Source organism: Moschus berezovskii, chromosome X, assembly GCF_049115385.1.
Source record: "Moschus berezovskii isolate FMDL1 chromosome X, NW_MosBer_1.0, whole genome shotgun sequence".
Lineage (NCBI taxonomy): Eukaryota > Metazoa > Chordata > Mammalia > Artiodactyla > Moschidae > Moschus > Moschus berezovskii.
In genome coordinates, this window is record NC_142488.1 from 96,003,971 (window position 1) to 96,025,954 (window position 21,984).

The window sequence follows — 21,984 nt, forward strand, 5'->3', positions numbered from 1 at the left end:
TCCAGAACCTGGGAAGATGTCAAAGATTTGTTAGGAGCAGTCTATGCAAGTGTACACATTTTAGATGGTCATTAAAAAGTTATAGTATTTGTATATTAATATATTTATAGAAAGTATTGGACTTAGTGACCAAAAGGTAGCTTGTGACCTCGGTGAGTGCACGTTCATTGCAATCACAGGGACAGAAGCTACAGTGCAGTAAGATGAGGAGACAGTGGGAAGTGAAGAATGTTAACAGGGAATGCAGAAAACGCTTCCTGAAACTTTTGATGAGAGAACAGAGAGATTTTTTTTTTTTAAATCTTCAAATCCTTGAAACTTCAGCAATTTTAAAAGTTAATGTGAAGCTCATCTCAGAAATAACCCTTGAATTTGTCCTTTCTACACTCTTACTTGCACTGTGGAATTAATAAGAACCTTACAATGGAATAGTATGAGCCCTAAAGTTCAATATATATTACGGTATCAGTGAATGGAAGAATGGATAATTGTCTGTCAAGAAATGGTAGTAATTTGTGGAATTTTGCCTCTCAGGAGGCAGCACATGGCTGAAATCTTGATGTGATGTGGCTGGAAAATGTATGATCTGAGAGCCCCTGCACTGCTGACTACGGGGTGAGTCCCAGATTTTCTTATCAATGTATTAACACAAGGAGCAGTCCAGGAGCAGAAGTTAGACAAACACCACAGCCCACTACCGCAGTGCCATCTCTCACTGAGCTCACCAGGTGAGTCAAAGGCAAGTCTGTCTTCCCAGGGTGGGGACTGGATTAGGATCAACACACAGGTATGTTGTGAGCAGCTCTTAGGAAATTCTGGTACACCAAAGAATGAAGAGAACCTGCTATCTCAAACCTTCAAGACAGCACATGTCAGAGAGTTGTTTGCTTCCTTCCCCTAGATGCATGTAATCTCTGTAGGAGAAAGAGTGAGGAATGACTTTTCACCGTGCCTTCCTTAGGACCAGGGCTCAGATAGCCCGCATTGCTATTCAGTTCAATTCGGTTCAGTTCAGTCGCTCAGTCGTGTCCGACTCTTTGTGACCGCACGGACTGCAGCACGCCAGGCCTCCCTGTCCATCACCAACTCCTGGAGTTTGCTCAAACTCAGGTCCATAGAGTTAGTGATGCCATCCAACCATCTCATCCTCTGTCAGCCCCTTCTCCTCACGCCTTCAGTCTTTCCCAGCATCAGGGTCTTTTCAAATGAGTCAGTTTTTCCCATCAGGTGGCCAAAGTATTTGAATTTCAGCTTCAACATCAGTCCTTCCAATGAATATTCAGGACTGATTTCCTTTAGGATGGACTGGTTGGATCTCCTTGCTATCCACGGGACTCTCGAGGGTCTTCTCCAACACCACAGTTCAAAAGCATCAATTCTTCGGCACTCAGCTTTCTTTACAGTCTAACTCTCACATGCATACATGACTACTGGAAAAACCATAGCCTTGACTAGATGAACCTTTGTTGGCAAAGTAGTGTCTCTGCTTTTTAATATGATGTCTAGGTTGCTCATAACTTTTCTTCCAAGGAGTAAGCATCTTTTAATTTCATGGCTGCAGTCACTGTCTGCAGTGATTTTGGAGCCCCCCCAAAATTAAGTCTGTCACTGTTTCCTTGTTTCCCCATCTATTTACCATGAAGTGATGGGACCGAGTGCCATGATCTTCATTTTCTGAGTGTTGAGCTTTAAGCCAGCTCTTTCACTCTCCTCTTTCACTTTCATCAAGCGGCTCTTTAGTTCCTTTTCACTTTCTTCCATGAGGGTGGTATCATCTGTGTATCTGAGGTTATTGATATTTCTCCCAGCAATCTTGATTCCAGCTTGTGCTTCATTCAGCCCAGCGTTTCTCATGATGTACTCTGCATTTGAGTTAAATAATCAGGGTGACAATATACAGCCTTGACGTACTCCTTTCCCGATGTGGAATCAGTCTGTTTTTCCATGTCCAGTTTTAACTGTTGCTTCCTGACCTGCATACAGATTTCTCAATGGGCAGGTCAGGTGGTCTGATATTCTCATCTCTTTAAGAATTTTCCACAGTTTGTGGTGATCCACACAGTCAGAGGCTTTGGCATAGTCAATAAAGCAGAGATAAGTGTTTTTCTAGAACTTTCTTGATTTATTGATAATCCAACGGATGTTGGCAATATTGTCTCTGGTTCCTCTGGGGTTCTCTCATAGCTCAGTTGGTAAAGAACCCGCCTGCAATGCAGGAGACCCTGGTTTTGTTCCTGGGTCGGGAAGATCAGCTGGAGAATGGATGGGCTACGCACTCCAGTATTCTTGGGCTTCCCTTGTTTCTCAGCTGGTAGAGAATCCGCCTGCAATGCGGGAGACCTGGGTTCCATCCCTGGGTTGAGAAGATCCCCTGGAGATGGGAAAGGCTACCCACTCCAGTATTCTGGCCTAGAGAATTCCACTGACTGTCTAGTCCACGGGGTCACAAAGAGTCAGACAAGACTGAGGGATTTTCACTTTCTTTCCTCTGCCTTTTCTAAAACCAGCTTGAACATCTGGAAGTTCATGGTTCACATACTGCTGAAGCCTGGCTTGGAGAATTTTGAGCATTACTTTACTAGCATGTAACATGAGTGCTATTGTGCGGTAGTTTGAACATTTTTGGCATTGCCTTTCTTTGCGATTGCAATGAAAACTGACCTTTTCCATCCCTGTGGCCACTGCTGAGTTTTCCAAATTTGCTGGCATATGGAGTGCAGCACTTTCACAGCATCAACTTTTAGGATTTGAAATAGCTCAACTGGAATTCCATCATCTCCACTAGCTTTGTTTGTAGTGATGCTTCCTAAGGCCCGCTTGACTTTGCATTCCAGGATGTCTGGCTCTAGGTGAGTGATCACACCATCGTGATTATCTGGGTCGGGAAGATCTTTTTTGTACAGTTCTTCTGTGTATTCTTGCCACCTCTTAATATCTTCTGCTTCTGTTAGGTCCTTACCATTTCTGTCCTTTCTTGAGCCCATCTTTGCATGAAATGTTCCCTTGGTATCTCTCATTTTCTTGAAGAGATCTCTAGTCTTTCCCATTCTATTGTTTTCCTCTAGTTCTTTGCACTGATCACTGAGGAAGGCTTTCTTATCTCTCCTTGCTATTCTTTGGAACTCTGCATTTAAATGAGTATATCTCTCCTCTGCTCCTTTGCTTTTTTGCTTCTCTTCTTTTCACCGCTATTTGGAAGGCCTCCTCAGACAGCCATTTTGCTTTTTGGCATTTCTTTTTCTTGGGGATGATCTTGATCACTGCCTCCTGGACAATGTCACGAACCTCCGTCCATAGTTCATCAGGCACTCTGTCTATCAGCTCTACTCCCTTGAATCTATTTCTCACTTCCACTGTATAATCGTAAGGGATTTGATTTAGGTCATACCTGAATGGTCTAGTGGCTTTCCCTACTTTGTTCAATTTAAGTCTGAATTTGGCAATAAGGAGTTCATGATCTGAGCCACAGTCAGCTCCTGGTCTTGTTTTCGCTGCCTGTATAGAGCTTCTGCATTTTTGGCTGCAAAGAATATAATGAATCTGATTTCGGTATTGACCATCTGGTGATGTCCATGTGTAGAGTCTTCTCTTGTGTTGTTGGAATGAAGAGGAAAAGTTAAAATTTGACATAATCTCCTTCTCCTTCTGCCTCTGTAACTCGGCTTGCCCCTTGCAAATCTAGATCACATAGGTCACGCAGTCTCAGAAAGTGGGGACTTGCAATACTAGGAACTGGAGTTTATCTCACTCACCCTTGTCCTGCTCTTTGCAATTGCCCAGCACCCGCAGCCCTGCTTAATCAATCCTGTCCAGGCAAGGCATCCCTCTCCCCATCTTGACTGCTGTTCCCATGCATGCAAAGCCCCTTAGTTTAAACCATCCTATTAGCAGCTAGTGTTGCCCACTACAGTCTGTCTATAAGAACTCTGGAACCCTTTGTTCAGGGCTCAGAGCTTGGAGTGTTAACTCCTCTGGGCCCACTGGCATAATAAACCTGAGTTCTCCAATTCTCTGAGTGGGGTGCTTGGTTTCTCAAGTACTGGTTTCTGTAACAGAAGGAGGGTATTTGCTACGACCAGTGAATTCTCTTAGCAAAACTATTAGCCTTTGTCCTGCTTCATTCCGTGCTCCAAGGCCAAATTTGCCTGTTACTCCAGGTGTTTCTTGACTTCTTACTTTTGCATTCCAGTCCCCTATAATGAAAAGGACATCTTTTTTGGGTGTTAGCTCTAGAATGTCTTGTAGGTCTTCATAGAACCGTTCAACTTCAGCTTCTTCAGCATTACTGGTCGGGGCATAGGCTTGGATTACTGTGCTATTGAATGGTTTGCCTTGGAAACGAACAGAGATCATTCTGTGGTTTTTGAGACTGCATCCAAGTACTGCATTTCGAACTCTTTTGTTGACTATGATGGCTACTCCAATTCTTCTAAGGGATTCTTGGCCACAGTAGTAGATATAATGGTCATCTGAGTTAAAGTCACCCATTCCAGTCCATTTTAGTTCGCTGATTCCTAAAATGTTGATGTTCACTCTTTCCATCCTCTCCTGTTTGGCCACTACAATTTGCCTTGATTCATGGACCTGATATTCCAGGTTCCTATGCAATGTTGCTCTTTACAGCATCATACTTCTATCACCAGTCACATCCACAGCTGGGTGTTGTTTTTGCTTTGGCTCCATCCCTTCATTCTTTCTGGAGTTATTTCTCCACTGATCTCCCGTAGCATATTGGGCACCTAACGACCTGGGGAGTTCATCTTTCAGTGTCCTATCTTTGCCTTTTCATACTGTTCATGGGGTTCTCAAGGCAGGAACACTGAAGTGGTTTGCCATTCCCATTCTCCAGTGGACCACATTTTGTCAGAACTCTCCACCATGACCCGTCCATCTTGGGTGCCCCTACATGGCATGGCTCATAGTTTCATTGAGTTGTACAAGGCTGTGGTCCATGTGATCAGATTGGTTAGTTTTCTGTGATTGTGGTTTTCAGTCTGTCTGTCCTCTGATGGAGAAGGATAAGAGACTTATGGAAACTTCCTGATGGGAGAGACTGACTGAGGGGTATCTGGGTCTTGTTGTGATGGGTGGGGCCATGCTCAGTAAATCTTTAATCCGATTTTCTGTTGATGGGCGGAGCTGTGTTCCCTCCATGCTATTTACCTGGGGCCAAACTATGGGCTTCCCTGGTGGCTCAGAGGTTAAAGCGTCTGCCTCCAATGTGGGAGACCCGGGTTCGTTCCCTGGGTTGGGAAGATCCCCTGGAGAAGGAAATGGTAACCCACTCCAGTATTCTTGCCTGGAGAATCCCATGGACGGAGAAGCCTCGTAGGCTACAGTCCACGGGGTCGCAGAGAGTCGGACACGACTGAGCGACGGAACGGAACGGAACGGAAACTATGGTGGAGGTAATGAAGATAATGGTGACCTCCTTCGAAAGATCCCATGCATGTACTGCTACACTCACTGCCCCCAATCCTGCAGCAGAGCACCACTGACCCATGCCTCCACTGGAGATTCCTGGACACTCCGGGGCACCTCTGGGTCAGTCTCGTGTGGGGTCACTGCTCCTTTCTCCTGGGTCCTGGTGCACAGAAGGTTCTGTTTGTGCCCTCCAAGAGTCTGTTTCCCAGTCCTGTGTAAGTTCTGGCAGATCTGTGGTGGGGTTGATGGCGACCTCCTCCAAGAGGGCTTATGCCATACCCAAGTCTGCTGCACCCAGAGCCCCTGTCCACTGCTGACCCGTACCATACCTCCACAGGGGATGCTCAAACACAGTTCTGTCTCAGTCTCTATGGGGTCCCTGAGTCCTGGTGCGTACAAGGTTTGTTTGAGCCCTCTGAGCATTTCTGGCGGGAATGGGGTTTGATTCTAAGCATGAATTCGCCCCTCCTACCATCTTTCTGGGGCTGCTGTACCCCAACATTTATTTAAATGGCACTGAAGTCCCACCTCATGCCATATACTCTGGGCAGGTTTTCTCGTTCACCTCTCAGGACAGCTCTGTGACAGAGGCACCATGAGTCCCAGCCACAGATGCCCAAGATCATGGTGACAAGAGCCTGGGTCACCTCTGCAGGTAAGTGTCAGGATGGGATGGGGTCCCATCCCTCACCCTCCCTGAGGATGCAGAGCAGCCTCCCTTTCCGAAGATGTGCTTCCAGGGCTGGAGAAATGGTCATGCACCCCTCCCGTTGTCGTCCCTCAGTACTCACTCACCTACCCCTCTGGATGAGGAAGATAACGTGCCAGGTGGCATCATATCCATCTCTATTTTTGTTCTTTTTTTTAATGTAAAGGAGTATATTTGGAGAGAGTAAACTAGGAAACTGATGATGATGGTAGCCATTCTATTTGGAAAATTTTTATTTGTGTTGAAGCAATTCCATCTGCTCTTGACTACTCCAAATTTACATCGCGTGCACTGATTTATTTCTTCTCTTATTAATGTTTGCTAATGAACAGTGTGGACTCTACAGAGAGTCCCTACCAGAGAACACGTGCTAACCCCCATTACCCTCCAGGCTGCACATGCTGCCCATTCTTTCTCTCACACACTCTGTCATCCCCTGCTGGGACACTGAACACTACCGCTCAGGCTGCCCACACCAGGATCCAAGGTCCCATACGCCATCAGTCACCTCTTTCCTGCCCTTTGCCCGACCACCAACTGCTGCTGCCACTTGGTGTTTCATCTTGTGCAGGCCCCAGCGTATATTTTCTACCGCCTTCTTTTACACTTATCAGTGTTTTCTAACAGAATTAGTTTCATCCTGTACATATATTCAGAGGCTGAACTTTAATTTTTGGTAGTTGTTTGAATAAACTCGTTTGTAAGAAAATTGAAAGTGGCGATTTGTTAGTGCCACCTAGTGGCAGATGCCTGAACTGTAGCCTGAACGTTTCAAGACAGAAAGGTGGGAGGGAGGGCCTGTGGCAAAGAGCCACAACAAAGAGCTTTCTGGAAGTCTGGTATAAAGGGGGGATTCCCTTGGGTACAGCTATATTGATGACATCTTTCTGGACATTGCATGTAGATAGAATCATATGCTATGTGACTTTTTGCATATTTGGCTTCTTTCCCTTGGCATACTGTTTTCAACGTTCACCGGTCTTATGGCATATATCGGTACTTCATTCCTTTTTATTGTCAAATAGTATGCAATATTTTACTTACACACTCTTTAGTTGGTGGACATTTGGGTTGTTTCCACTTTTGGCTCTTCTGAATAACAATGCTATATACATTTGTGTGCAAGTTTTTATGTAAATATATGTCATCACTTCTCTTGGTTTTGTACCTAGGAGTGCAATTGCTGCGTCATATGGTAACTCTCTGTTTAGCCATTTGAGGAACTGTCACACTGTTTTCATGCCCCTGACAGTCTTGAGTACAGGCTGTTTTTTAGTATACTTGTGATTAGGCAGTTTGCTGGACTATTTGTGGTTATCAGTTTTGAGGAAAAATACCACAGAGTTGAAGTGCCCCTCTTATCACCATGGTACCCACATGACATCACTGAGTCACTGGATATGATGACCTGCTTCACTGGGTTAACGTGCTGTTTGTCCAGTTTCTCCATTGTACAGTAACTTTTTCCATTTGCCTTCTCTATCCTTCAGAAGTCAGTCACTAAGTCCTCTCTGCCCTCAGAGGTAGAAGCCAGAATTATGGGTTACTTCATGGAGGCAATCAGGCTTCCCCAGTGGCGCAGCAGTAAGGAATCCACCTGTAATACAGGAGACGGTGGTTCAGTCCCTGCGTCGGGAAGATCCCCTGGAGGAGGAAAAGGCAACCCACTCCAGTATCCTTGCTTGGAGAATCCCAAGGACCACGGAGCCTGGCAGGCTATAGTCCATGGGGTCACAAAGAATCAGACACGACTGAGCACACACGCAGGCACGCTTCATGGAGGCAATGGTATTTACATATATTATTTGGAATTTTTTGATAAAGACGTTTATTCTCAACACCATTTCTTCATTAATTCAAATATTTGTTGATATCAATATGGATTCATGTATACTTTTTGTAGGTTGGGTTTTATTCTTCTTATTTAATGGATACATCCCCAGAGAATGTCAAGCATCATAATTTCTACAACCCAGTAAAAGAATTTTGACTTAACAGAAAACTGCAAAAGAGGTCCCTATCCCTACCAATATAGTGTCCAAATATGGTATATCGCACAGTTCTTTCAAACAATATATTTTCATGGCAGAGTTTGAATAACAATATAATTTCAGAGAAGTTTATTCCCTACATGCTAAGTTCTTGAGAAAGAAATAAATGGAAAAAACACAGGTTCTTGAAGTGACTATAAAAATTATTGCTAACTTGCACTTAACATATTTGCAAAATCACTTTCATTGAAGTAAAATTATGAGATATGTCTGAGAAAAACTGTGCTTCATTTGAAAGCCTGTTGTTGAAAGCACAGCCTTCATGTTATCTCACTCTTACTCTATGGAATGTATTTTACAGCTTGAGCTTCTGGATAGCTGGCTGTCCTGTAATGTGATTCCCCATCTGTAGTCAAGTAATTGAATTCTGAACTACAGAAGGGAAGTTCTCGTCTCTTTCTCTTTTTATAAAACATATTTATTTGGCTACATGGGGTCTTAGTTGCTGTATGTGGGATCTCATTTAGTTGCGGCATGTGGGATCTATTTCCCTGATCAGGGATTGAACCCTGGCCCCCTGCATTAGGAGCAGAGTCTTAGCCACTGGACCACCAGGGAAGTCCTGCAAGCCTCTTCTCTTGAGAAAATAACCGTATTTGCCTGTGTTTGAAAAATCCTCTCAACATTCTGGATCTGTTGTATAAGTGTGACAAACAAGTGGTTGTTGAGTTGGCAAGTGTAATTTCAGTGAAAGCGCAGAGGAACACAGCCCCTTTAGATGAGGGAAGGGAGGTGCGGGAAGATGTGAATTAAGTGTGCAGAATTCTTGGTAGAACTTCGGTGCGAGAGAGAATCCATGGAAAGAGGACAGTAACTAGAAATGTGGAGAGGGAGCTAGGGCTGAAAGCATGTTTTAGAATCATCAAATAGAAACTTGAGCTGGTTGAAATCTTAATATGCATTTATTTGTCCTCAGTTATTCGCTTCAGGTAGCTCTTTGCGACCCTACGGACTGTAGCCCACCAGGCTCCTCTGTCCAAGGGTTTCTTCAGGCAAGAATACTGAATTGCCCTGCCCTCCGCCAGGGAATCATCCCGACCCGGGTATCGAACTCGTGTCTCTTATGTCTCCTGCTTTGGCAGGCGGGTTCTTTATCACTAGTGCCATCTGGGAAGCCTGGAATCTTAAAGGGAGGGAGCCATGTCTTCTTAGAGTTAACAACTGAATTTTCCACACCTGCTTTCCTACACTTTAATTTCCTGTTGCTATTCTAGAGAAGCCTAAAACTTAACCAAAGAGATCATATAAACTTTGGTCTTAATACCTGTTAACTGGGTGAATAGATGGATGGATGCAGGATGTGTCAAACACGTGTTGGGTATTCACGAATTTTTATGCCCCAGTGCAGATGACAGAACCCATGGTGTTGGATGACTGCGAGGATGCAGCTTGTCAAGACTGCAAATGATGGTTACAACATAGGAGACATTCCAGGTGTAAACAGGGCTGCACACCGCGGAGCCGTAGAAACCTGACGTCATTGCGGCGACCGTGATATTTTAATATAGACAGAGGCTGCCTGGCGAGGAAAGCAGGTTTCACCTTCAGGTGTTTGGAACTGAGTTGGGAGAGTAAGTTCCTGCGGTGGGCACGAGCTCACCCTGGGGTGTGGGGAGACAAATGGATTGACACCCAAGTCACCTCTTTCCTGCTTTGGGGTTCGGTGCCCCGCTGTCTTGGTGGTAAAAAGGGTCCCGCCTGGCCCCAGTGAGTGCAGTGTCCTGGAGCCACTTTCCTCCTAAAGGCAGGGTCACAGGAGGTGAGACAGGTAGCAACTCTCTCTACACCTCAGCCTTCCCCTCTGTAAAATGGGGGTAAGAATGTGTTACCTACAATGTCTCTGTGACCATTCAATGATAACACATGAATAAACCCATGGTCCTGTGGTTATTGTGAGATCATGAATGTCTGCATGAATTCAGGCCATTTCTTATTCCTTTTCCACTTTGTTCTCTGGGGACAAACGAGAAAAGGAGAAGAAAGGGGCCTTGGGAGAAGCCCATTATATCGTGTGCTGGGTGTGTCTCCCTGTGCCACCCTCATGCCAGTGGCCTTGCTCATTTCAGGTGTCTGAAGGAGACAGCTTCTGAGAATCAGTGTCCTGATGACTTATGGAGCTTCTTCTATTCCAGGTTCAAGGGCAGCAGTCCTCGGGAGACCCCAACATTTATATTTTTTGGTTTTCCTACACTGATACTGGTTCCCATGGAAGTTTCTGCTGATGGTTTTGCTTTGGTAAGTTGTATTCTCAGTATTCACCTGTCTCTTTAATTTTGGAGACAGAAATTTGACTTGTGGCCTCACCTCTCTGATCTGAGAAGAGCTGTTGTTGTTTTTTTTCTAGTTTGCCTTTGTACTTATTAGGATGGAGTGCTGGCTTCAAAACTCCTTACATATCAGACTAGATTTGGACACCTATTTATTTTTTGATTTATCTATTTTGTTGTATGTGTCAAAAGCTCTTTTTTTTTTTTTTTGATTGCTGAGCAGCAATCCAGTATCTGAAAGAGTTATTCGCTTAGTCGTGTCTGATTCTTTGTGACACCCTGAACTGCGGCCCACCAGGCTCCTTCTTCCATGAGATTTTCAATGCAAGAATACTGGAGTGGGTTGCCATTTCCTTCTTCAGGCGATCTTCCTGACCCAGAGATTAAACCCGGGTCTTTGCAGGCAGATTCTCTACCGTCTGAGCCACCCATCCAGTATATGCGTATGCCACAATTTGCTTTATTCATTCACCTCTTGAGGGACATTTGAGGTGTTTCCAAGTGGGTTTCTTCTAAATAAAGCTGCTATGAACATTGGTGTGTAAGTCTGGGCATGTACATATGCTTTCTTCCTCTAGAATACATCCTTACCAGAGCAACAGCTGGATCATATGGTAGATGTAAGATTAACCTTGTAAGATACGAACAAACGGTTTTCCAAGGTTGTGACACCATTTTCATCACCACCATTAGTGTGTGAGAGGTCCATGTCCCATAGTCGTGCCAAAACTTGATTTGGTCATTCTTTTTCTTCATGAGCATTCCCTGTCAGGTGTAGTGGTAGCTAATTGTAGTTTTCAATTATATTTGCACAATGATAATGATGAGAATAGTTTCATGTGCTTCTTTGCCAATTCTATGTCTTCTTTGATGAAGTCGCTCTTGAAATCTTTTCTCAGTTTATCTATGAGTGTGTCTGTTTTCTTCCTATTGACTTTTGATTCTTTTTTCTGTATAGTAGCCCTTTATCTGGAGAAGGAAATGGCAGCCCACTCCAGTGTTCTTGCCTGGAGAATCCCAGGGACAGGGGAGGCCGTCTATGGGGTCACACAGAGCCGGACACGACTGAAGTGACTTAGCAGCAGCAGCAGCAGCAGTCCTTTATCAGATATATGATTTATGAATATTTTCTTCCAGTCAGTGGCTTGTCTTTGTGGTGGATGAGGTTTTGCATTTGTTTTGAAAAGTCTCACCTTCTGGTTACAGGAAATAAGGGTCTCCTTCAAGGCACTAATGAAAGCTTACAGACCATTTTTGTGGCACTTGAGCTGGGAATTCCAATTTCTGAGCTGATCCTTTTCTTTCTCCATTTTGTCTAGTGACATTAGGGGCAATCAGCCAATCTTCTTATATTTGTTATCTTGCAAAAATGTTTGAAAGTATCATATACACAGTCACCCACATCCTTTCTTCTTTTAGGTATCTGCAGTGGTGACATTTAGGTTATATCCATTCCCAGATCACAGCATGGACTATCAGGGCTCTCTTTACTACTGGAAATATAGCACCTTTAAATATGATCAGATTCGAGAGCCAATTCCAGAAACCTCCCCCTGCCCCCAGGCCAGTTCAGAAAACTCAACCTTAAATTTCTCTCCTTTTAAAACCACTGTTGGTACCAAAATCTGTATTAGTCAGAAACAGAACCAATAGCCTGTTATAGAGGGGGGAGCAGACTGACTTCAGGAATTGTTTCAGGTCATTATAGAAGCTGAGAAGTCCCACGATCTATGTTCAGCAAGCCCTGGGCCTAAGGGAGCCAATGGTGTGAGTTCCAATCCAAAAGCCAAGAGGCTCAAGACCCAAGAAGAGCCCATTTTTCATTTAGTCTGAGTGCAGGAACAAGCTGCCAATATGCTTTACTTCATGCACCCGTTCAAATGTTAATCTCATCCAGGAAAACCCCCATAGACTCACAGAATAATGTTTAACCAAATGTGTATGCACTCTGTTGCCCCATCAGGTTGACACATGAAATTAACCATCACATCCTCCAATTTATTTGCATAAGAAGCTATGTCTTTTGTTGTGTGGGTTTGCATTCTAGAGTCTGCTGTGCTCAGTCACGTCTGACTCTTTGCGACTCCATGGACTGTAGCCCACCAGCCTCCTCTGTCCGTGGAATTTTCCAGGTAAAATACTGGAGTGGGTTGCCATTTCCTCCTCCAGGGGATCTTCCCAACCCAGGGATCAAACCCGTGTCTCCTGTGCCTCCTGCATTGCAGTTGGGTTCTTTACCCGCTAAACTATCAGTCTGCTGACTCTGTCCCTATTGTTTTGTTTATGTGGTTCTGTCCCCTCCCCCTTTGATCGGTGATTAGATGCAGAGGCTATATCAATTCATATTTTTGGCAAGCATACCTCAGGTGTGGTGGAGTTTACTCCATAGCCTTCTTCCAGGAGACTCGTTGTGTCTAGTTGTCTCTCCAGTTGTGACACTAAGGTTAATCACTGGTTTCATGTATTGTCAGCCCGCTACCACCATTGTAACATTTCCCATGTGTTTTTCACCTGAAGTTTGTGGCCTCCAAATACCATTGCCAAATCTGCATTTCATTTAAGGTTGCAAAATTTTGTATGCATTTGTTAGTTGGAATTCCTTTATAAAAGGAATTTCCTAATCAACTATTAGGTTGCATGGGAGGATAGGATGAATGTTTAATTCTTTTACAGTCTTTTCACTTTTCAGAACAGCAGGTAGTTTCCTTAGGATCCTCCAAAGGTGAGCAATAAGTTGGTTTCTGTGGACTTTTTTTCCCATTAGAATGGCGTTACGAGCTGTAGATTTTTCTATATCTGATGTGTTTTAATATAGTGTAGTACTATTGCCTAGAAAATCCTGTGGATGGAGGAGCCTGGTAGGCTGCAGTCCGTGGGGTCGCTAAAGGTCGGATACGACCGAGCAACTTCACTTTCACTTTTCACTTTCATGCATTGGAGAAGAAAATGGCAACCCACTCCAGTGTTCTTGCCTGGAGAATCCCAGGGACGGGGGAGCCTGGTGGGCTTCCGTCTGTGGGGTCACACAGAGTCGGACACGACTGAAGTGACTTAGCAGCAGCAGCAGCAGTCATTATTTTTATGGAGAAGGCAATGGCAAGCCACTCCAGTACTCTTGCCTAGAAAATCCCATGGATGGAGGAGCCTGGTAGGCTGCAGTCCGTGGGGTCGCTAAGGGTTGGACACAACTGAGCGACTTCACTTTCACTTTTCACTTTCACACACTGGAGAAGGAAATAGCAACCCACTCCAGTGTTCTTGCCTGGAGAATCCCAGGGAAGGGGGAGCCTGGTGGGCTTCCGTCTATGGGGTCGCACAGAGTCGGACACGACTGAAGTGACTTAGCAGCAGCAGCAGTCATTATTTTACTTGACATTCTAATTGTTCCGCCTTTAGCCTGTGTGAGCTCCTTCTGGTTGACTTTTGTGCCTTAATTGTGTTTTCTCGTATGAGAGTTTGGTCCAGATTCATCTGGTACAATCCCTACGCAAACCTGCAATCAGACATTTTTTCCAAAGAAGCCTGGTTCTTTGTAGGGCTTCCCTTGTGGCTCAGGGGTAAAGAATCCACCTGCCAAGCAGGAGATGCAGGTTTGATCCCTGAGTCAGGAAGATCCCCTGGAGGAGGAAATGACAACCCACTCCAGTATTCTTGCCTGGGAAATCCCATTGTCAGAGGAGCCCGACTGGCTATAGACCATGAGGTTGCAAAGAGTCAGACACAACTAGGCGACTGAGCATGCACTAGTGTTGCTCATTGCTGCTTTAATTAGATTCTGATATGTTGTGTTTTCGTTAACATTATCGTCATCAAATTCTGCCATTTTTAATGTGTATTTCCATCTGGGCTGAAGATTTGTTTACCAGCCTCAGATAGAGTCAGTTTTCCTGAATGTTCCATATTCATCTAAAAAGTGTGTTATCTAAGACCCTTCACAGTCAGTATGTTCATCTATCAGATCTACTCTTGAGACTGTGTTGTTTAAGTCTTTTCTGCAATGAGTAAATATTTCTCTACTTGACTATTTTGGATTAAGGGAAGTATGTTAGAATCATCTATTATTAGTGCATTTCTTCCTATATCCCTTGCATGTACTGTAGTTTTGGCTCTGTGAATAGTTTTGCTGTGTGATTGGTTATATAACTATTAATATTTCATATCTTCCTTCTGAATTTTAAACCTTTAACAATAACAACTATGCTATTTTGTCTTTTGCCAGTCAACTACCTTACCTAAGATTAATCCCAACTCTTATAGATAGCAACATATATTTTTTTAAAGTTTTGTTCTGATTTGGGCCATTTTAAAAGTCTTTATTGAATTTGTTACTATATTGCTTCTGTTTTATGTTTTGGTTTTTTGGCCTCAAGGCATGTGGGATCTTAGCTGTGCCACCAGAATTGCTCCAGATTTATTCTTATGCAGGTTTTATATATTTACAGATGTACGCATACATTTATATATTTACATACAAAACACAAGGTCTCATCTTACATTTAATTTTGTAGCTTGCTTATGTCACTCTAGTGGTTGAATTGTGTGCCCTCCAATAATTCCAAATCATAACACCCCCATGCCTTAGTTGGAAATAGGGTCTTTGCAGGTACATTTAAGTTAAAGACCTCGAGAGATGACTGGATTTAGGACAGTTCCTAAACCCCAAGACGGGCATCCTTATAAGAGAAAGGAGGGAGACTGCACCCACACAGGGAAGAAGGCCATGCGAAGACAGAGGCAGAGACTGGAGTTATGCTCCCATGAACCAAGAAAGCCAAGAGCCACCAGAAGCTGGAAGACGAACGAAGGAGACTCCTGTGGAAGCTTCAGAGGAAGTTTGGCCCTGCCGACAACCTTGATTTCAGGTTTCTGGTCTCTAAAACGATAAGATAATGAATTTCTCTTGTTCTGAGTCATGAAGTTCCTGTTCATTAGTATCGGCAGCCCTAGGAAACGAACACACTCGCTAACCACATACTTCAAATGTCATTGTGAATAAACACCACTCTGTATCCTGTTTTTGTGCCTGTGGGGATAGTAATGCGAATAAAGATATACATGAAAACTAAACATGGCTACATTTTAAAGTCCTAACAGTATTCCCCATATCAATTCATTTAATGGTCCAGGCACCCCTATGAGGTAGACACTTGCTCATCTCCGTTTTGTAGACGAAAAGCTGAGGAACAGAGAGAACTTGGCCTAGGGCTGCGCATTTAGAGAACAGGACAGCCAGGGTTTGTACCTCACGCTCCAGAGCCTGGGAAACAGTCAAAGACTTGTTTCAGTAACAGAAGCAGTCTGCATAAGCGTGTGTACTTTGCTGGTGGTGGTTTAGTTGCTAAGTCGTGTCCGACTCTTTGTGACCCCATGGACTGTAGCCCGCCAGGCTCCTCTGTCCATGGGAGTCTCCCGGCAAGAGTACTGGAGTGGGTTGCCCTTTCCTCCTCCAGGGGATCATCCCGACCCAGGAATTGAACCCTAGTCTCCTGCTTTGAAGGCGGATTCTTTACTGACTGAACCACCAGGGACGTCCATGTATACTTTAGGGAATCGTTAAAGCAATATTCATGTACTAACATATTTACCTAGTGACCTTGGTAAGAGCACGTCCACTGCAATCATGGGGACAGATTCAGTAGTACAGTGAGATAAGAGGTTAGCGGGAAGTGAAGAATGTTAACAAGGCATGCAGAAAATGCTTTCTGGAACTTTGGTTTTGAAGGACAGGAGAGTGGGGGAGAGAGGTCTGTGGTTAAATGGGTAAAAGGGATCCAAAGGAGAATTGTTTTTAACATCTTCAATGCCTTGAACGTATAAAAGTTAACATGCAGGAGCCATGTCATCTCACATTTAACCTCTGACAGGATATTTCCACTACAGAGTTAACGGGATACTTCTAATGAAGAGTATGGGTTTGAGCTCAATATATATTTAGCTGTGAGTGACTGGAAGAATGGATACTTGTCTATCAAAGCGATGGTAGTAATTTGTGGATTTTTGCCTCGAAAGGAGGCAGCACGTGGCTGAAATGATCTGAGGACCCCTGCCATTTTGAATGGAATACAGGTCTCGAATTTCTTACCAATGTAAGGAGCATAGGGAGCAGTTCAGGAGCAGAAGTTAGACAAACATCACAGCCCACTGCCCTGGTGCCATCTCTCACTGAGCTCACCAGGTGAGTCAAAGGCAAGCCTGTCTTCCCAGCGTGGAGACTGGATTAGGATCAGCACACAGGTATTATGTGGAGCAGCTCTTAGGAGATTCTGTAACACCAGAAATTCAAGAGAACCTGCTACCTCAAACCCTTCAAGTCAGCACTTGTCAGAGAGTTGTTTGCTCCCTTCCCCTAGATGCATGTAATCTCTGTAGGAGAATCAGTGAGAGATGACTTTCCACCGTGCCTTCCTTAGGACCAGGGCTCAGATAGACCCCACTGCTGTACCCTAACATTTAAAGGGCACTGAAGAAGTCCCTTATACTGCAAGGAGATCCAACCAGTCCATTCCAGAGGAGATCAATCCTGGATGTTCATTGGAGGGACTGATGCTAAAGCTGAAGCTGCAATACTTTGGCCACCTCATGCGACGAGTTGACTCACTGGAAAAGACTCTGATGCTGGGAAAGGTTGGGGGCGGGAGGAGAAGGGGACAACAGATGATGAGATGGCTGGATGGCATCACCGACTCTGTGGACATGAGTTTGAGTGTCCTCCGGGAGTTGGTGATGGACAGGGAGGCCTGGCGTGCTGTGATTCATGGGGTCGCGGAGAGTCGGACACGACTGAGCGACTGAACTGAACTGAAGTCCTACCACATGCTATACACTCTGGACAGGTTTCGTCATTTACCCCTCAGGGCAGCTCTGTGACAAAGGTATTGCGAGTCCCAGTCACAGATGCCCAAGCTCAGGCTGACAGAGCCTGGGTCACCTCTGCAGGTAAGTGTCAGGATGGGATGAGGTCCCATCCCTCACCCTCCCTGAGGACACAGAGCAGCCACCCTTTCAGAAGATGGGCTTTCAGGGCTGGAGAAATGGTCACTCACCCCTGCTGTTGTCCCGCAGTACTCACTCACCTATCCCACTGGGAGAGGAAGAGGACAGAGGAGATGAAATCCTGCCCCTTCTGCCAGCTGACCTTGGTGTCCGGGCCCCATGCACTGGCTCACCCCTGAAGAGAGGGGTGGGGCTCGGGCAGAAGCTCAGGTATTGCCCTTGAGACAGGTGATCTGCAGGGAGGGCAAGTGATATGTGTTTTAAGGAATTGTACTTTATATTTCATGTCCTTTAATCCTAGCAGCTATTCAAGTTACCCATTATTATGACCATTATTCAGAACAGAGTACTGACTTTGCGTGAGTGTGTGCTAAGTTGCTTCAGTCTTGTCTGATTTTTTGCGACCCTGTAAACTGTAGCCTGCCAGGCCCCTCGTGGGATTCTCCGTGCACGAGTAGTAGAGAGAAGGAACAAGATGGCGGAGGAATAGGTCGGTGAGACCAATCTCTTCCCAACAGATTCATCAAAAGAACATTTGAACGCGGAGTAAAGTCCACAAAACAACTTATGAATGCTGGCAGAGGACATCAGGCACCCAGAAAAGCAGCCCATTGTCTTCGAAAGGAGGTAGGAAAAAACATAAAAGATAAAAAGAGAGACAAAAGAAGTAAGGATGGAGCTCCGTCCCGGGAAGGGAGGCTTTAAAAAGAGAGAAGTTTCCAAACACCAGGAAACACTCTCACTGGCGAATCTGTGGCGAGCCTTGGAAGCTCAGAGGGCCACATAACCCTCTTTTTCTTTAAGATTTTTTTAAAACCCACAGATTACCCGCCAAACGGTAACTCCCAGCGGAGAAGCAGCGCAGACGCCTGCATACGCCATTAGCAAGTGGGGGCTGGGCAGGGAGGAGCCGGCTGAACTGCTTAGAGAGAGGACTGGGCTTGAATGCCGCGAGAACAATCTGAGAGAACTGGGGAGAGCAAAGCAGACTGTGGGATAGCTTCCCCACGAAAAGGTGGAAAGCTCTAACCTAAGACTCGGCCAGCCCCGCTCACAGAATAAAGGACTGAGCAGAGCAAGCCGGCTGCAGTCGGCCCATCCCTCATCCTCCGCCGAGACAGGCAGGGAGGGCAGCCAGAGCCGGAGGGGGCAACCGCAGCCCCAGAAAGGCATCTGATACAGACTGCAGGCAGGCTTGTTGCTAATCAGGACTTCTTGGGCTCGGGCCGGTCGATATCCCCCTGAGAAGGTGCGCTGTTTGTACACCCAGCAAACTGAGTGGCGGGGACTGGGGAGGCGATAAGTCGCAGAGACCGCGCTCGCCAAACACCTGGTCCCCTGAGCTGCTCGGACCAGGGAAGGCACAAAACGCAGGCCCAACCAAGTCTGCGCCTTTGTGGAGTACCTGAGAACCTGAACTTGAGCCGCTCAGACCTGGGAAGTGCATACAACCCAGCGCCGGCCTCGGACAGTTCCCGGCAGAGCAACCTAGAGCCCGTGCGGTGTAGACTGGGACAGCATACGTGCTGTGAGCAGGGGCAAACCCAGTGTGGCCGAGACGCTGCGGGTACTCCCCACAGACGCCAGAAATATTCGTCTGCAGCATTCCTCCCTTCCCAGAACAGGACTGAACAACTGAGCCTTAAAAAGTGTCCACCCATCCCCTAGTATCAGGGTGGAAATTAGACACTGAAGAGACCAGCAAACAGAAGCTAAAACAGAGGGAACCACCTTGGAAATGACAGAGACGTCTAGAGGCTACTCCAAGAATAAGACCAAAAACCAGAGGCAAGAGGCTTAAGCCCAAGTCCTGAGGACACCAGAGAACTCCTGACTCCAGGGAACATTTATCGATAGGAGCTCATCAAACGTCTCCATACCTACACTAAAACCAAGCACCACCCAAGGGTCAACAAGTTCCAGAGCAAGACATACGACGCACATTCTCCAGTAACACAGGAAACTAGCCCTGAGCTTCAATATACAGGCTGCCCAAAGTCACTCCAAACCCACTGACATCTCATAACTCATTACTGGACACTTCATTGCACTCCAGAGAGAAGAAATCCAGCTCCACCCACCAGAACACCGACACAAGCTTCCATAACCAGGGAACCTTGATAAGTCACCCGTCCAACACCACACACTGTGAGAAAACTACATAATAAAGAGAACTCCACAAACGGCCAGAAGAGGGAAAGGCCACCCCAAACAAAGCAATATAAGCAAGATGAAGAGGCAGAGAAATACCCAGCAAGTAAAGGAACAAGATAAATGCCCACCAACACAAACAAAAGAGGAAGATATAGGGAATCTACCTGATAAAGAATTTCGAATTTTGGTGGTGACAATGATTCAAAATCTTGAAAGCAAAATGGAGTTACAGATAAATAACCTGGAGAAAAGGATTGAGAAGATGGAAGAAAGGTTTAATAAGGACTTAGAGGAAATAAAAAAGAGTCAATATACAATGAATAGTGCAATAGATGAGATCAGAAACACTCTGGAGGGAACAGTAGAATAACAGAGGCAGAAGACAGGATAAGCGAGCTAGAAGATAGAATTGTAGAAATAAATGAAACAGAGAGGAAAAAAGAAAAATTAAAAGAAATGAGAACAATATTAGAGACCTCTGGGACAATGTTAAACGCTCCAACATTCGAAGCATAGGAATCCCAGAAGAAGACAAAAAGAAAGACCATGAAAGAATACTTGAGGAGATAATAGTTGAAAACTTCCCTAAAATAGGGAAAGAAATAATCACCCAAGTCCAAGAAACCAAGAGAGTCGCAACAGGATAAACCCAAGGCGAAATCCTCCAAGACACATATTAATCAAATTAACAAAGATCAAACACAAAGAACAAATATTAAAAGCAGCAAGGGAAAAACAGCAAATAACACACAAGGGGATTCCCATAAGGATAACAGCCGATCTTTCAACAGAAACTCTTCAGGCCAGGAGGGAATGGCAAGACATAGTTAAAGTGATGAAAGAAAATAACCTACAGCACAGACTACTGTACCCATCAAGGATCTCATTCAAATATGAAGGAGAAATCAAAAGCTTTACAGACAAGCACAAGCTGAGAGAATTCAGCATTACCAAACCAGCTCTCCAACAAATGCTAAAGGATCTTTTCTAGACAGGAAACACAGAAAGGGTGTATAAACTCGAACCCAAAGCAATAAAGAAAATGGCTACGGGATCGTACGTATCAATAATTACCTTAAACATAAATGGGTTGAATGCCCCAACCAAAAGACAAAGGCTGGCTGAATGGATACAAAAACAAGACCCCCATATATGTTGTCTGCAAGAGACTCACCTCAAAACGAGGGACACATACAGACTGAAAGTGAACGGCTGGAAAAAGATATTGCATGCAAATAGAGACCAAAAGAAAGCAGGAGTAGCAATACTCATATCAGATAAAATAGACTTTAAAACAAAGGCTGTGAAAAGAGACAAAGAAGGAAACTACATAATGATCAAAGGATCAATCCAAGATGAAGATATAACAATTATAAATATTTATGCACCCAACATAGGAGCACCGCAATATGTAAGACAATTACTAACAAGTATGAAAGGGGAAATTAACAATAATGCAATAATAGTGGGAGATTTTAATACCCCACTTACATCTATGGATAGATCAACTAAACAGAAAATTAACAAGGAAACACAAACTTTAAATGATACAGTAGACCAATTAGACCTAATAGATATCTATAGGACATTTCACCCCAAAACAATGAATTTCACCTTTTTCTCAAGCACACACGGAACCTTTTCCAGGATAGATCACATCCTGGGCCATAAATCTAGCCTTGGTAAATTCAAAAAAGTTGAAATCATTCCAAGCATCTTTGCTGACCACAATGCAGTAAGATTAGATCTTAATTACGGGAGAACAACTATTAAAAATGCCAACATATGGAGGCTGAACAACACGCTGCTGAATAATGAACAAATCATAGAAGAAATCAAAAGAGAAATCAAAATATGCATAGAAATGAATGAAAATGAAAACACAACAACCCAAAACCTCTGGGACACTGTAAAAGCAGTGCTAAGGGGGAAGTTCATAGCAATACAGGCACACCTCAAGAAACAAGAAAAAAGTCAACTAAATAACCTAACTCTACATCTAAAGCAACTAGAAAAGGAAGAAATGAAGAACCCCAGGGTCAGTAGAAGGAAAGAAATTGTAAAAATTAGGGCAGAGATAAATGCAAAAGAAACAAAAGAGACCATAGCAAAAATCAACAAAGCCAAAAGCTGGTTCTTTGAGAAGGTAAATAAAATTGACAAACCACTAGCCAGACTCATCAAGAAAGAAAGGGAGAAGAACCAAATCAATAAAATTAGAAGTGAAAATGGAGAGATCACAACTGACAACACAGAAATACAAAGGATTATTAGAGAATACTATCGGAGGCCTGGCGTGCTGTGATTCATGGGGTCGCGGAGAGTCGGACACGACTGAGCGACTGAACTGACTGAACTGAACTGATCAGCAATTATATGGCAATAA

The 21,984-nt window shown here is 44.5% G+C and overlaps 1 long non-coding RNA gene across 15 annotated transcripts in view; it reads left to right on the forward strand.

The window, feature by feature from the left end:
* LOC148773394 (uncharacterized) overlaps positions 1–18,527 on the forward strand; it is a 34,948-nt gene extending 16,421 nt beyond the window's left edge. For 6 of the 15 annotated variants that reach the window (XR_016036876.1, XR_016036879.1, XR_016036872.1 and 3 more), the window contains 6 exons: positions 535–615; positions 5,976–6,079; positions 7,624–7,921; positions 9,528–9,755; positions 10,317–10,419; positions 10,529–13,265. This is a non-coding gene — a long non-coding RNA (uncharacterized LOC148773394). Of the gene's footprint in view, positions 1–534; positions 616–5,975; positions 6,080–7,623; positions 7,922–9,527; positions 9,756–10,316; positions 10,420–10,528; positions 13,266–17,962 lie in introns of those variants that run through there. The other 9 variants (XR_016036875.1, XR_016036880.1, XR_016036878.1 and 6 more) reach the window with 7 other exon arrangements.
* Positions 18,528–21,984: the final 3,457 nt, after the last annotated feature.